The 13,871-nt window shown below is 49.4% G+C and overlaps 1 protein-coding gene across 3 annotated transcripts in view; it reads right to left on the bottom strand.

The window, feature by feature from the left end:
- GRB10 (growth factor receptor bound protein 10) overlaps positions 1-12,924 on the bottom strand; it is a 147,660-nt gene extending 134,736 nt beyond the window's left edge. Inside the window, exon 1 of one of the 3 annotated variants that reach the window (XM_055705757.1) lies at positions 12,827-12,924. The gene's annotated coding sequence lies outside the window, so the exon portion shown is untranslated. Of the gene's footprint in view, positions 1-11,259; positions 11,528-11,566; positions 11,697-12,826 lie in introns of those variants that run through there. The other 2 variants (XM_055705755.1, XM_055705756.1) reach the window with 2 other exon arrangements.
- Between the last annotated feature and the right edge of the window lie 947 nt (positions 12,925-13,871).

Genomic DNA, 13,871 nt, shown 5'->3' with positions numbered 1-13,871 from the left:
AACATTATGCGTAGCATTTATTACAAAACCTGAACTTCACTCAGCAGCTGATAGAGTGCTCAAAGTAAAACACAGGGTACGGGGAGAATATTTAAGATGCATTTTGTCAGTCTCCAAATGACTTTACAAAAGCCAGAAACTGTTTTTAGACAGAGGCAGAGCCCTGTAACGAAGAATCAGAAAAGATCTCTTCCTCAGTCCATGCAAGAGTTTGCGTGTAACAGAGTTTGTACCCAGTCAGAAAGACTGAGCTAGTCAATTAGCTCAACATTTTTTGTGTTAAAACTATGGAAAAAGCAAACCAGAAACATTTCTGAAAAGAAATGCTTGTCACTGCTGTGTAATCTAGAACCCAAGAACCCAAACTCCAGGTCTTCCCAAACTCCATTTGGTAAAATGAAGGAAAGCCATGACACATCACATTGCCCCCAGAGTGATTCCACATTTACCACAGGCAAGAATAATAACTGAAATTACTAAAGAACTTATTTTGGTTTTCAGTTTGCAGGGTGGTTTGTGGGTTTTGGGGTTTTTTTTCAGGCTAAAGCATACTAGCTTTATCAAGGCTGAAACATTTGCAGCTCTATCCCAGGCAGCCCCTCAAGAGTCACAGGGGTTTATGAGTGAGATCTGCCCTACAGCCACCAAGGCCATTTCCTAGCAGACGGAAGAGCAGACACCTCTAGTGCCTTTATTTGATTCTGGCTAAAGAAACCCCTCTTGGTCAGAGCAGAGCAGCTGAACCAGCTCGCAGGCAGCTCCGGGACTGCAAGACTGGGAACAGCCGAGACATTCCAGGAAAAAAACATTTCAGCTGGTAACTGGCCTGAAACAAGTATGTTTTACCACAACATTTCAGGGTAAGTCAACCAAATCTCCAGTGTTCCTCATAGCTCTGCTGTAAGTATGAGCAGTTATTATGCTCAGTGTTTCTCATAATATGAATAATGATGGATTTATTACCAGTTACTTCCTCAGTTGCTCTGGTTTATGACGATTGTATAATAAGATACAGCTACACATACCTTACATAATTTTCTGAAACTGTGAAGGTGATATTTTTATCTTCTTTATACATACAATACTAACATTTTTGTTACGGCTGCGTTGCTCAATAAAAAGCCCCACATAGCACTGAAATTTCATATTAATTTTAAGAAAACAACCCACCCACACATGTCCATTTTCTTTTAATTTTTTTTTTAAGAAATACACAAATAAAGACACTGTCGCTCAGATTCACATTTCAGGGCAGCATATGGATCAGACACAAGGTTAAAACAAGTTTTATCTTCCCTAAACCCACACACATATTCTAGAAAATCTCCCTTCAACAGATAAACCTTGCAAATACAGACAGGCTCTGGAGATGCTCTGCAAAGCCAGGTCTTAGCTTCTTCACTTGTGTAGCTCCACAACATGTGTCAGAATTCACAGAGAAAATCCTTATGTTGGGTCTTCAGAAAAATCAGTAGACTTCCCCATCCAAGCTGGCCCAGCAGCTTGCTACTACTGAAAGGAGAGGGGACCTGTTCTCTTCCCATTTATTTCTCTTTCTTTCCCTAGAAAGACACCTCACCTCAGCTGCCCCATCACATTTCCAAGAGCTGATCCCATCTCCTAATCCACAAGAAAAACCTTCTCAGAAAAAAAAAGTATGCAGGGCAGCTTTCTACCTGGTTAGAGAGTCAGCCATGACCAAATTGGCCCCAGGTAAGAGTTGCAAGTGCCTTCACAAAAACAACATCATCTTCTGGTAGTAGTGAGCTCTTAGCATGGCCCACATCTTTTCAGAAATGAAGACTTGCCCCTCCCAGGGGAAAAGCTTCTCCACATTGCAGACTTTGCACAACAGAAATTTGTATTTCAGCACTCTAAAAAAGTGACTTGTATCACTGATGGCTGCATACTAGCTGTCTCCCTGAAACTCTACCAAGTGCTGCCAAATTGACCCAATAAGCTACTTCACCTACAAAAATGTCACGTTAGCTCACCTGAATTTTAAACGAGAGACCTGGGGAACAAACCTTCTAAGGAAGAGTTGGACTGTGGCACATCAAGAGCCCAAGAAGTTCTCAGAGACCAATACAAGCAAAACTAAGTCAGACTGTTACAGCACAGTAATCCTTCATCCACTTTTCAAAATCACTCGTTTTCCAGGCAACCACGACAACTCCTGCTCCTGGGAAGAAGAGCTGAACCACTTGCAAGTAAACCAAGCCAAATTATACGCTTACCAAAATTAGCTAAGGCTAATACTAGCAAGACATCTTGCAATGCCATTCTCCTACCAAAGGCTGCATCAGCAGTACTCTTTTCCAAAGGACACTGGGGAGAGAAGTCACCAGTCAACAACTCAAAGAGGTGCTACAAGTGTCACCACACACCTAAACTCATCCTATCACACACAGAATCAGCTGCAGCATTCTTTGCAATACTCCTCTGACTTTGTATCTGTTAACAATGTCATCCACCTTTGCTTGCAAGGAACTCCACAGGGGTTTCAACCCTGACCATCAGCTGTAGAACAAAAAAATACATGCTAAATGCAAAACAAGCCTGAGCACACATCAGAGATGCCAGCAACCCAAACAGCATTTGCTCTGCACTCCCACAGCTCATCTTGTAGCCTCCTTGCTCAATTCTCCTGAAACCTTTTAGGGTAAAAAAAAAAAACCCAACAAAACAACAAAACAAAACCAAAACACCACCACCCAAACCAATGCCTTTTCTGAAACCTTTCAAACCTTAGATGTCACTATGGGTAATGTTGTAATAGCCTACCAGTAAAGAATATCAAAAGCTATCAGCTCATGAAAATCATGTATAATCTGTGACATTCCGTTTTGATCATTTCTACAGCATAATAATGAGCTATTCTGATCACTCACCCCATACAGGGCTGTCCTGGTTTTGGCTAGGATAGAGTTAATTTTCTTCCTAGTAGCTGGTATAGTCCTGTGTTTTAGATTTAGGGAGAGAATAATGTTGGTATTTTAGTTAGCGTAAGCACTGCTCAGCAACAAGTCAAGGACTTCACAGCTTCTCAAGCTGCCCTGCCCGCAAGGAGGCTGGGGGAACACAAGAAGCTGGGAGGCGACACAGCCAGGACAGCTGACCCCAACTGGCCAAAGGGATATTCCGTACCATGTGGCATCATGCTGAACAAAAAAAAGTGGGGCAAGTTGGCTGGAGGGTGGCAGCCTCCTACTCTGGGACTGCCAGTGCATTGGTCAGCAGGTGTTCAGCAACTACACTGGGCATCATTTGTTTCGTATATTCTTTTATCATTATTATTATTTTACCTTCCTCTTCTGTCCTATTAAACTGCCTTTATCTCAATCCACGAGCTTTTACCTTTTTTCTGATTCTCTCCCCCGTTCCACTGGGGGCAGTGCATGAACAGCTGTGAGGTGTTTAGCTGCCTGCTGGGTTAAACCACAACAAGGGCCTTCAGGAAGAACCATCATTCAATAACAAAAAATAAAAGCAATAAAGCTAGGAACCCAGCAGCCAGGGAGGAAAAAAAAACAAAACCAAAACCTCACAACTTAAAAACCAAACAAAACACAAAACAAAACAAAGAAACCACCACAAAAACACCACTTCTGGCCTCAACTTTTTGGATTCCAGGATTCCTGGAATGAAGTATTTCATCGCAACACAAAACAGAAGATGACAATATTAAATCTGGTGAGCTTTTCCATAAAGCATTTAAAAAATGCATGCATTGAAGTATAGATGCTGATGGCAAATCTGCCTCTAGCATAAGATTTAGCACCAAGTAGTACTTTTTCCTTACAATTGTGCTACACAGATACCCTTTTCTTGGAAACTGTTTACTACATTCCTTGCTGTGACCACGTACAGTAACTGGAACATCACAGTCAGAGCTGGACAGGAAAAACAAAAGCAACCTGACCCACCGAGAAAGCATCTGCCAGCACTTGAGCCATTGTTCTGCAAAATATCAAGGCTTGAATTCTGATATAATCCCCTGACATCTCGGGTGATGTCAGCACAAGCAGCTATTAGAATGAAGAATGATCACCCACAAGACATTAATTCAGGAAGAATCAATGGCCTTGCAATACATATTTCTCCCTTAATATTCTCTTAAATGGACTTCAAATACATTTAAGCCAGAAAGGAAAGCAGGCCTTTTAAGAAAGGTTTTGGCACAAGACAGAAATATCACAAGCTTCTCAATTCTTAGCTTTTCCAGCCCCTTGAAGTTTAATTCCACACTTGTGCTTTGATATAAAGTTCCTCGTTCCTTTCCAAGGATGCTCAAAGCTTTAACAACACACTAAGCAAGACTAACTTACAGACTTCACCTTCCCCCAGTTCCTCTCACCCCCACTCCCAATTTCCATTTAAAGAGAGAGAAAGTTCTCCCATCTGCATCTGTACCTAGTAGTTTTGCAGAGATAAACATCATGGAAAAGAAGGGGGGGCGGGGGGGGGCACGACATGAACAAACAAAACCAAAGGGAAAAAAAAAACATAACTCCCCTATTTCTATGTCAGCTCTTCAAAGCTTCTGCTCTCATCCTTTCTAGTATACAACTATCTTGTCCTACTGCCCTCCATTAAAGTCAAGATCCGGGAAAATTTTTGGACAGTTTCTCCTAGAAAAGGATCCAAATCCCTGCTGCCAGCTAGTTTTGAAATCTGAAGCACTCTACAAACATATGAAGCATGCACAGACACAAGAGTCTGGTGGTAACTCCCTGACAAAGTGTGTTTAAGCATTAAACCATTCTGTAATGGAAGCATCCACAGTGGAAGAGATTTGGGTGACATTTCAAGGATTCCTTTCCCCATGGTTTCAAAAGTCAAAATTAGCACCTGAAGATGACCTAGAAATAAAGCTAATCAAAGTTTAGAAAGAGCTTCTGAAAACTTAGTCTGTGCTGCAAACCAAGAACATGAGTTAGGAGAGAGCTGCAGGCACTTGATCAAGTCATCAGAATGGCATAATTTAGATCCCAGGCATTGAAAGAAGTTTCCAAGTGTTCATCAAATGTTAATCTCCACCATGAAAAGAGCCTATGGACTCAGAGATTCTCCCGGCTTATTGATTTTCTCACCAGGGATGCATAATGGAAGAATGATACTGGTGTCATGGAGCATTATCCACCCTCACTTATCTGCAGCCTTCAGCAATCGCAGGCTTGGCTTCACTGTGGCTGCTTGGCTTCTCCGATTTCCCTGTTGACACAAATTCTGCAGCAGCAAGCATGAAGGGAGCTCAAGGACCATGCTCTGAAGTTTACTTTTGACCAAACGTAGAAAATCCCACCACTGCTCAGCAGGAGAGTTCCTTCCCACTGAGCTATAGGTTTATTCCAACAGGATGGCATGGCATTTCCTCTACAGTTTGCTGCCAGGAAAGTAATTTCCTATTTTTGTCCTGTTGAGAACTAGTAGAAGCTGGCATTGATGGTGGCTGGGAAGAGTCAAAGGCTGGTTTGCTAGTGGTTTAACCAAACGTGTGTTTACAATTAGCCCATTCATCATAACCTGCCCGTGTAAAACTGCCTTTTTGGAAATTGCCCATGTTCCTTGGGTTTTCCTCCAAAAAAGCTGAAACAGACTCGCTAAGAAATACATTGTTTGAATAGTACTGCTAGAGCAACAGAACTGTCCAATAGTGAATACTGTAGCCGTTAATGCAACTGTTGGGCACTAAGATCAACATAGCTGCTCAGCTTGTTGCTGTTGGCTTAAGGATGACAGGTCAGCAGCAGGAGGGTAAAATAATGGGAAAACCTCTTGCAGTCTTCCCCTGGAGTCCAACAAAAGAATACAACAGAAATAGGACACTGTGTTACTCATACCCTACAGTATGCACCTGCAAGAAGCGAATGCAAAGATGGTCACAGTGTTCCCAGCAAACTCCTCTAGGGCACTCCTCACCTCTGCACTCAAGGACCATGGTTATCACCACAGTTGCAAAGCTGTTTTCAGAAATACACTGTGCAGTTTACTTAAGACTTGTGACTCCCCTCTCCCCATCCCTTCCCTCACTTCAGGGAAGAATAAGCAGCGTCTGTCCTACCTTCATGTGGTAAAGGGGAAATTTCTTCGCTTCCTTTCTCCAAGAAAAGGTCAAATGTATTCTAGCAAACAAGATTTATCCCATCACACCTGAGCCAGTGTATTCTCAAAGCCAGCAGTCTTGAAAGCTGCAAAGGACTCCAAGAAAGACACATCTCACCTCTCTCACTATAATAAGGCAGACTTTCATGCCATGTGCCTACATTATGCCAGATCTAGTCTCACAATCTACAAGCCCAATACAACCTGTAATTTTACTTCATACTACATACCAGAGAACCACCCATTTTCCTCTACCACTTTCCTCTCTCCAAAGTTATCTTTTGATACTCAACAAATGTAATGACTTACCAGAAATGACTTATCAAAGGTTTCTGAAAAGCTTCAGGATGGAAAAGGTCCCTCACACGAACTTATTGTATTAGTCACATGGTGCATTATCCATGCTGCTTGAGTAGGTCTCCTACTCCGCTAAAAAGATCACTCACTTCCAACAACTAGTCTTCACGATGGCCAGCTTTTGCTGCAGTCATTCAGGAGTGGTAATCTGCACCTCCCCATCACTTAACTGAGATGCAATTAGCAGGTTTCATTAAAAGCTCTCTTGGCTTGTAAATGATGGCCAATGTTGGGTTCTGGAGAACCCACAGGATTCATCCTGCCCATACGTTTGTTCAATCCACACCTAAGCCTCTGGTCCTTTCCACCATGGGTCATTTGCCTGTAAAAATCCAAGCAGCCACTAAGCTGACGCCACATTCTCCTAACAGAAAATCACTTACTCAGTGCTCAAAACCTCATGCATTCACAAGCATCTTCCAACAAGTTTTCAAGTTCACTGACAGCACTAGCTCCTCACCACTAAACAAATCACTCCTCTTTTCTGTTACACAGACCAGGAAAGACAGAACTATTCACAAGGGCACTACTGTAAAGCAGGGCTTGAACTTGCAATGCCTTCAGTCCTGACAGCCACATCCGCTTGCATGAACTGCATGAACTGATCCATCTGCAACTTGTGGAAGACCCTAGGAAAGCAAAGGAGATGAGTTTTCAGACAGTGGATGCACATCAGTGTGAATGTGAACATCTCTCAGAGTTTCAGCATAACTCAGCACTGGTGGCAACTCACTTCATGAATCCTTCAGTCTTCAGCGCTCCTATGCACATCGTAAGTCCGAAAGCTGCTAGAAACCACAAGCACCACTACTTCCAGATGAATGTACCTGTACAAAAAACATAGTGCCTGTCTCTCACATCAGGTTATCTGCTGAGGAAACAGTACCCAGGGGAATAAGGCATACCAGCAAAGGGATTGCCAAGGCAAAGGGATTGCCAAGTATATCCAACCAGATCTCATAAAGTCAGGCTGTTCTGGTTGTTTTGTCAGTGAGGAGCTAACAGCCTGTTTGTAGACAGGATGCCTTATAGTGATCAACAATTTTTTTTTTTTTTAATGCTGCATTCACAGTAGAATCTGGCTTCCTTGGACAGTCCCCTCCACATCACAACTGAGGAACCATATCGAGCTAATGGGAGAACTGCTGTCCAAAAAGATCATCCAATTCAACAGATGGTATGAGAATAGCAAGGACCTGGCATGGGACTAGTTCAGAAGTGCATAGCTCAACAAGTATGGAGAAAGAAAAGTCAATGAGGTGACATCTGTTTACTTGATAATATTATGTTTCATAACAACCACCGGTTTGGGAGAAAAGGTAATGGGAAGCAAACTGCTTTGCCACATACAAGTTTAGGTTGCAAAGTATTGTCCCGAGCAGCAGGCGGCACAAGGATAGCAAACCTGTCAATAAAGTTCAGTGCTTATAAAAGGATTCATTGGCAACTTCATAATTCCTAAAGATCGCTGAGTTTCACCTTTTAGGGAAAGGATCTCCTTTCCTAGATTTCCCTAGGTGAAGAGCTGCTACTGGTATATTTTGGACATACCCAGGAGCAGGTCCAGTTTCCAAGAAAAACAATCCTAACTTCTTAGCCTGCTTTCCTACAGAAGGAGGCTTATGCAATCACACTGCAGCCAAGCCAGTTGGCAAGTTTCACACAAGCCTGACAGAGGCAGAGGTCTCAAGAGTTATCTTTCTTGTTTGTGAAAACCCTGGGCCAGGTGGGCACACGTAAGAAATGCTGCACTGTGAACTAGCATCAGTACCCTCATAGCTGATGCAAACCCAAAGAAAAGCAGGCTTCTTTAGTCTTAGTGTGGATAGAAATGCTGGCTTAAAAATGAAGAAAACCTTTTTCCCTTGACCCCACTAGTAATGTTCACACAGAGGTTTAGAGTAAAAAGGCCAGCATAAACTGGTAAAGTTGTGCACCACCGTGTTTGCTGTAACCAGTGAAATTTTTAACTGCGCAAACACTTAAGGGTATCCTAAAAATGCATACCACCAGACATCAAAAGGCACCCTCTTCATGTCTCCCCCCAGCCCCAGCTTCCAGGTATCTAAAGAAACACCTCAGCACACACTTCCCCGCCACATGCTTCCCAAGACAGAGATCAGCTGGTCTAAGCAAAAGTTTTGCCTAGAAATCTGGCCTCACTCAGCGCTGTCACCATAAACCTCTGCAACCACATGTACAGGGGCATGGCAGAAGGGAGGAAAGGAACGACAGCACAGTCCCACCCGGTGTGACACTACCCGGGAGCCCCCCAGCTAGCCTGCTGCCACCGCTACGCACGCCCAGGGAAGCTGCCGGTGCCTTACAGTCTAGAGGGACATCTGCTCGTTCGGTGCTGTCAGAAAACAAACTCCCAGTGCAACACTCTCATGCTGCTGGCAGAAGCGGCACATGACCCAGCTATGCCTTTCCTCTGCCAGCTGGGAACTCCCTGCCTTAGAAGAATCCCTTCGCCAGAGAAATCCAGATACTTTTTGCCCATTTACACCCTGAGTGCAGTGGAGAACATGACCAAAGATTTCTAAAAAACCTTTGTGACAATTCTTGCTGGAATCGTTTAAGTGCTTGCAAGATAGAGGGCTGCAAATGTTTACACAGTGCATGGCATATGCTTAAGCAGAACTGAAATACTGAGACCCATTTTGCATTCAGGTAGCACTTTCGGACCACCTAACAGAAAACACAGGAATATGCTACTGAAATCCAGGTGTGGCTGTATCTGAGGATGAAAGCCAACTCACACAGCGGTAAGGGAGGGTGTATTTTGATTAACAAAACCAAGGAAAACCATGGAAGTACCACAAGATCTTTAATATGTAGCCAGGGCAAACAAGACCTACTTTAAGAACAAATAAAGACCAAGTGAAGAAAATGAATTGAGTATAACATGGTAAAGCGATCACTGGAGGCAAGCGTCAGGGTCTGCTGCTCCGTCAGTTTATCATTTGCAATAAGGCTACCAAACACTGCTTTTCAGGCTTTGTTGTTGGCTCTACGTCGTGATGAATTTTAAAGAGTTTGGCTCTGGAGAAAGAAAACCTGAACAGCCTTGATATTAGCATGTAACTGTACAAAGATAGCCAGAGGAATACGGCTCTGGAACACTCTCCTCCTCCTGCCACACTGTGAGGTAAGCTCTCTAGGAAGGCTAACACTGCATGGGAAGAGCATCCCGCTGACCCTCTGCCAGCACCCTTCACATGAGTAGCACCCTGCTGACCCCCTGCACCCTTCCCCAGCCCCAAAATGATTGTGAAGCACAGCCAGAGCTGCCACTTAAAGTTTTGCATACACTTCCTTTTTTGATGCGGGTTTTCTAATCTCCATGTGTTTCTGCAGAGTTTTTTTAACCTGTCCTCATAACTCACTCCTTTTTAATCCCAGGATTAGCCTTGTTGCCCTTCTATGTACTTTTTCTAGAGGTTTAAGCACAACTAGTGTCTAGACGCAGGGATAGAGTTGGAGTGTTAACGCATCACTGCTACGTGTCCTGCAAGATCTGTTAGAATGAGTAATTGCTCATCACCTTTATGAGGCCACACAATTCCAACTGTTCCTTACAAGCATAACTTAAGGCAGTAGCTACTCACATCCCTCCTACCCCTCTCTTGCTTCCCCCCCAACCCCGAATTCATTCTTCTTTAGTGAAAGGAAAAGCAAACTTGCATTCTTTAGGGCTGTTTTAGAAAACCCGATCAATGCTGCTTTGACATACCAGCAACACATGTTCCTGTTTCAACAAATGGGAACATTTCAGGCAGACCACCACTTCAGATGGAGTGGGGCTCCAGGCTGCTGAATCAGCACTTTCCATCCTGCTGGCAATACAGTTATGCGATGCTTCAAAGGAAACCGGGGGAAAAGGGTAAAAGCTTGGGGGGGGGGGGGGGGGGGGGGGCGGCGCTGGCACTTAAGCAACAGAAGCGAGGCAAGGCGATTTTACAGAAGTTCATCTGCCAAACCAATTCACTGCAAACTGTTCTTATAAAAGATGCCATCGTTTCAGCCCCAGCCTGCAGTACCACCGTTACACAATAAGAGCACCGTGCGTGCGCGGCTCTCCCGGCGGGGAGCGGAGGCAGAAGAGCCCCAGCGCTCCCCCCGCTCCGGGGCTCCCGGGCTGGCCAGGGGCTCCCGGCGCGGCGGGGGCGCGCAGGGCCGCCCCCTGCGGACACGGACACGCACGGCCGTCGCCGCAGACCGGCGCAGCGGATGAGCAGGAAGGTGGCAGCACTCCGGGGTGGCATTTCTGCGAACTGCCCATCCACCGGCCCTCCCGCAAACGCTGCGCGGCTACGGGGTGGGGTGGGGGGGGCACGGCGCGGGGCGCCCTGGGGAGTTTCGGCAGCACCGCCAGCAGTTGGCGGGGCAGGTCTTCGCCCAGCTCCAGCGCGGGGCGACGGGAAAGCCCGGCTCCCGGCACCGCCGGGGAGAGGCACGCAGCGGGCGAGCAAACAAAACGCGGCAAGGAAGCCCCGAGCCGGGGGAAAGGGCCGCTCCCCCCCAGCACCGCGGCGAGCAGCAGCCGGCCGCCCCCGGGGCTCCCCGCCGGGCGGCGGGAGGTGCGCGGGTGGCGATCCCCGCGGGCACGGGGCGGGGGGGGTGGGGGGGCTCGCCGGCGGCCCCAGGAAAAGGAAGTTTGCTCTCCTCCTCCCACCGGCCTCCGGCACCGAGGAGCCAGCGAACTCTCACCCCCCACCCCGGCCTGGCCTCCCCGCGCTGCGGCTCTCCAGGGGCAGCGCCCCCACCCCCCCGCGCCGCCCCCCGGCCCCTTACCTGCTGGGCGGGCAGCCGGCACCCTCCCCGCCCGGCGCGCACCCGCCAAGTTTCGGGCGGGCGCAGGGGGTCAGGGGAAGGGTCGTGCGCGGCGGCGGGGAGGGGAGCGCGGGCGGGGAGGGGGCTCCTCCGGGCGGCGGGGTGGAGGGGGCACGGGAGGGCGAGCTCTCGCAGCCACGCGCCTCAAAAACAGCAATAAAAAGTATATATTTTTTAAATTAATTTAAAAAATCACGGAAAAACGCAATTAAAGAAGCACAGAAACAGCAACAACAAAAAAAAAAAAAAAAAAAAAGGCAAAACACACCCAACGCGGAGGGGGACGCTCGCGCCTCCGCAAGGCAACCCCGGGCTGCGGGAGGAATCCGCCGAGAAAACTTCTGCCTGCCCGCCCGCCCGCGCGCGCCGCTGCTGCTGCTGCTGCTGCTGCCGCCGCCGCTGCTGCCGCCGCCGGCTCCCGGTGCTAACGGCGCCCCGCCGCCGCCGCGCTCTCGCCTCGCGCCCAGCTGACTCCCGGCGGCGCCCCGCGCCCCGCCCCGCCCCGCCCCCGCCGCACGCAGCCGCAGCCCCAGCCCGCGCCCCGCCGCCGCCGCCCCGCCGAGGGCAGGGGGCGGCCGGGAGCCCCGGCGGCGGGCGGCGCGGGAGGCGGCAGGTCGGGGCGCCGCTGCGGGGGGCGCCCTGCCCGCTGACAAAAGCCCGCCCGCGGGTAGCACCGGCGCGTGCTTTTGTTGCGGGGGAAGGGGGGCTGTGCGCTCCCTGAGATAAAGCCAGCAGAGCACCCGGGGCATCCACGGGCGCCGGACATTCGCGCGGGGACTTCTTCTTTAACCTTCCCCCCCCTCCCCCGTTACCACGGCTTTCTCCGCAAACCTGCCCGGGGAAGGTGCCCCAGGTCCCCTCCCAGCGCTCCCGGTGGCACCGAGCAGGCGCCCGGCGGGGCGGCGGAGGTGGGCGCTGCGGGGAGCCGCTCTCCGCCGCCAAACGCCCCGAGCTCCCCGCAGCCCCGCGCTCCGCCGGCGCTGCTGCCGGCTGCCGCTCCGAACTTCGGTGCGGTGGGACCTTGGCTGTTTCGCTCCCCGCATCCGCACCGCTTTGCCGTAGCTCCCAGCAATCCTGTTTGGCCAGTAGCTCGCGAGTAGCTCGGGCTGCGAAAAACCCCGCTCTGAGGAGGAGGGAAGCTGCGCGCTTCCCCCAGAGCCGGTGTTTTTAAGCCTATAGATTTCAACGCAAGCTACCGCGCTCGGGGAGGAGGGCAACGTTCAGCCGGCCAGATGCAGCACCCCTTCTCCTAAGTAGCCAGCGCTATAGAAGGAAACCAAGTGCGCGGAGAAGCGGGGGAATCTCCGAGTTTTTCCTCCCGGGACCGCGTGTGCGCTGGCGGGAGCGTTGCGGCTCCGCGCCCGCGCTGAACACGCCGTGCGATGTAACGTGATACCCGCCCGGCTCGTGCGCGTTCCCCCTCCGCGGCTCTTCTTCACTGTATTTGAAGGAATGTTTTTGTTATCAGCCCGCCCTCTCCGTCCCCGTCTTTCCATCCAGCCCTGCTCTGATCTCACTCTGTCCTCACCACTTGCTCTCCCTGTTCAACTCCTCAAGTGTCTCTGGTTTCCTCGTGTGTCACCGCAGCCGCTCGGACGCATGCGCCCGCTGCTCGCCCTCCTCACGCCGACAGCCCCCCGGCCTCTCCCAGGACCATGCTTCCCTCGGCCATTCCCACTTGATGCGGTGCTGAGCGCCGCTCTCCAGCCTGTCAGCACTGCTTACGCTCGGCCTGGCCCAGGCCCAGCCCGGCCCCTTGGGAGGTTGCTCCGTGCGCCATCGCTTCACAGCCCCCAGCTCACCCCTCTCTTCCCGCCGCGGGGCTGGTCTGCCCTGGCCTGTCAGCCGTCGCTCTCCCCAGTGGTGCGCTTTGGGGGTCCAGCCTCAGAGCGCTGGTACCGCACTAGAGGTGAGGCTGCCTCCTCTCTGCTGCTGCCGGACCCCAGGGCCAGTATGGCTGCGATCACAGCCCCACACGCCTACATAGGAAACTTTCTGTGCCTATAGGTCGTAGAATGACAGAGCAGCCCAGGTCGCGAAGGACCTCCAAAGATTATCTGGTCTGACCTTTTGTAGGAAATGGAGCCTAGATGAGATTATCTGGCACCCTGACAAATCACACCTTGAAAGCCTCCAGTGATGGGCATTCCACCATGTCCCTGGGAACGTTGTTCCGGTGGATGATTGTTCTCATTTCTTTCTGGGCTCAAGATGAAGCCTCTCTCAGTGCAACTTGGACCCCTTACCCCTTGCCTGCTCCCTGTGGCTCCTTGTGAAGAGAGAGCCTCCATCCTCTTTTGTAGCCATACATGTACTTGTAAAACTTGACCAGAGTTTGTGCAATAGATGTCCTGTTCCTGCTGCTTTCGCAGAGCCCGCTGCCGCGGCCACAGCCACAGGCTTCAACACACGCCTCTTCTACATACTGTTTAATGCTATTTGCCCCGGCTCATTCTTTAGCTGCACAATGAAATGGTTATACTTGCCATCCATAGTATTTCCATCCTAGAATATCAATTTACAGCTTGGCGTTACAGGGTGTCCTCAAAAAGCGAGAAGTGAAAGAAGAGAAG

This window comes from Falco cherrug, chromosome 3, assembly GCF_023634085.1.
Source record: "Falco cherrug isolate bFalChe1 chromosome 3, bFalChe1.pri, whole genome shotgun sequence".
NCBI lineage: Eukaryota > Metazoa > Chordata > Aves > Falconiformes > Falconidae > Falco > Falco cherrug.
The sequence above is the reverse complement of the archived record's forward strand: the minus strand, read 5'-3'. Positions and strand labels throughout refer to the sequence as shown.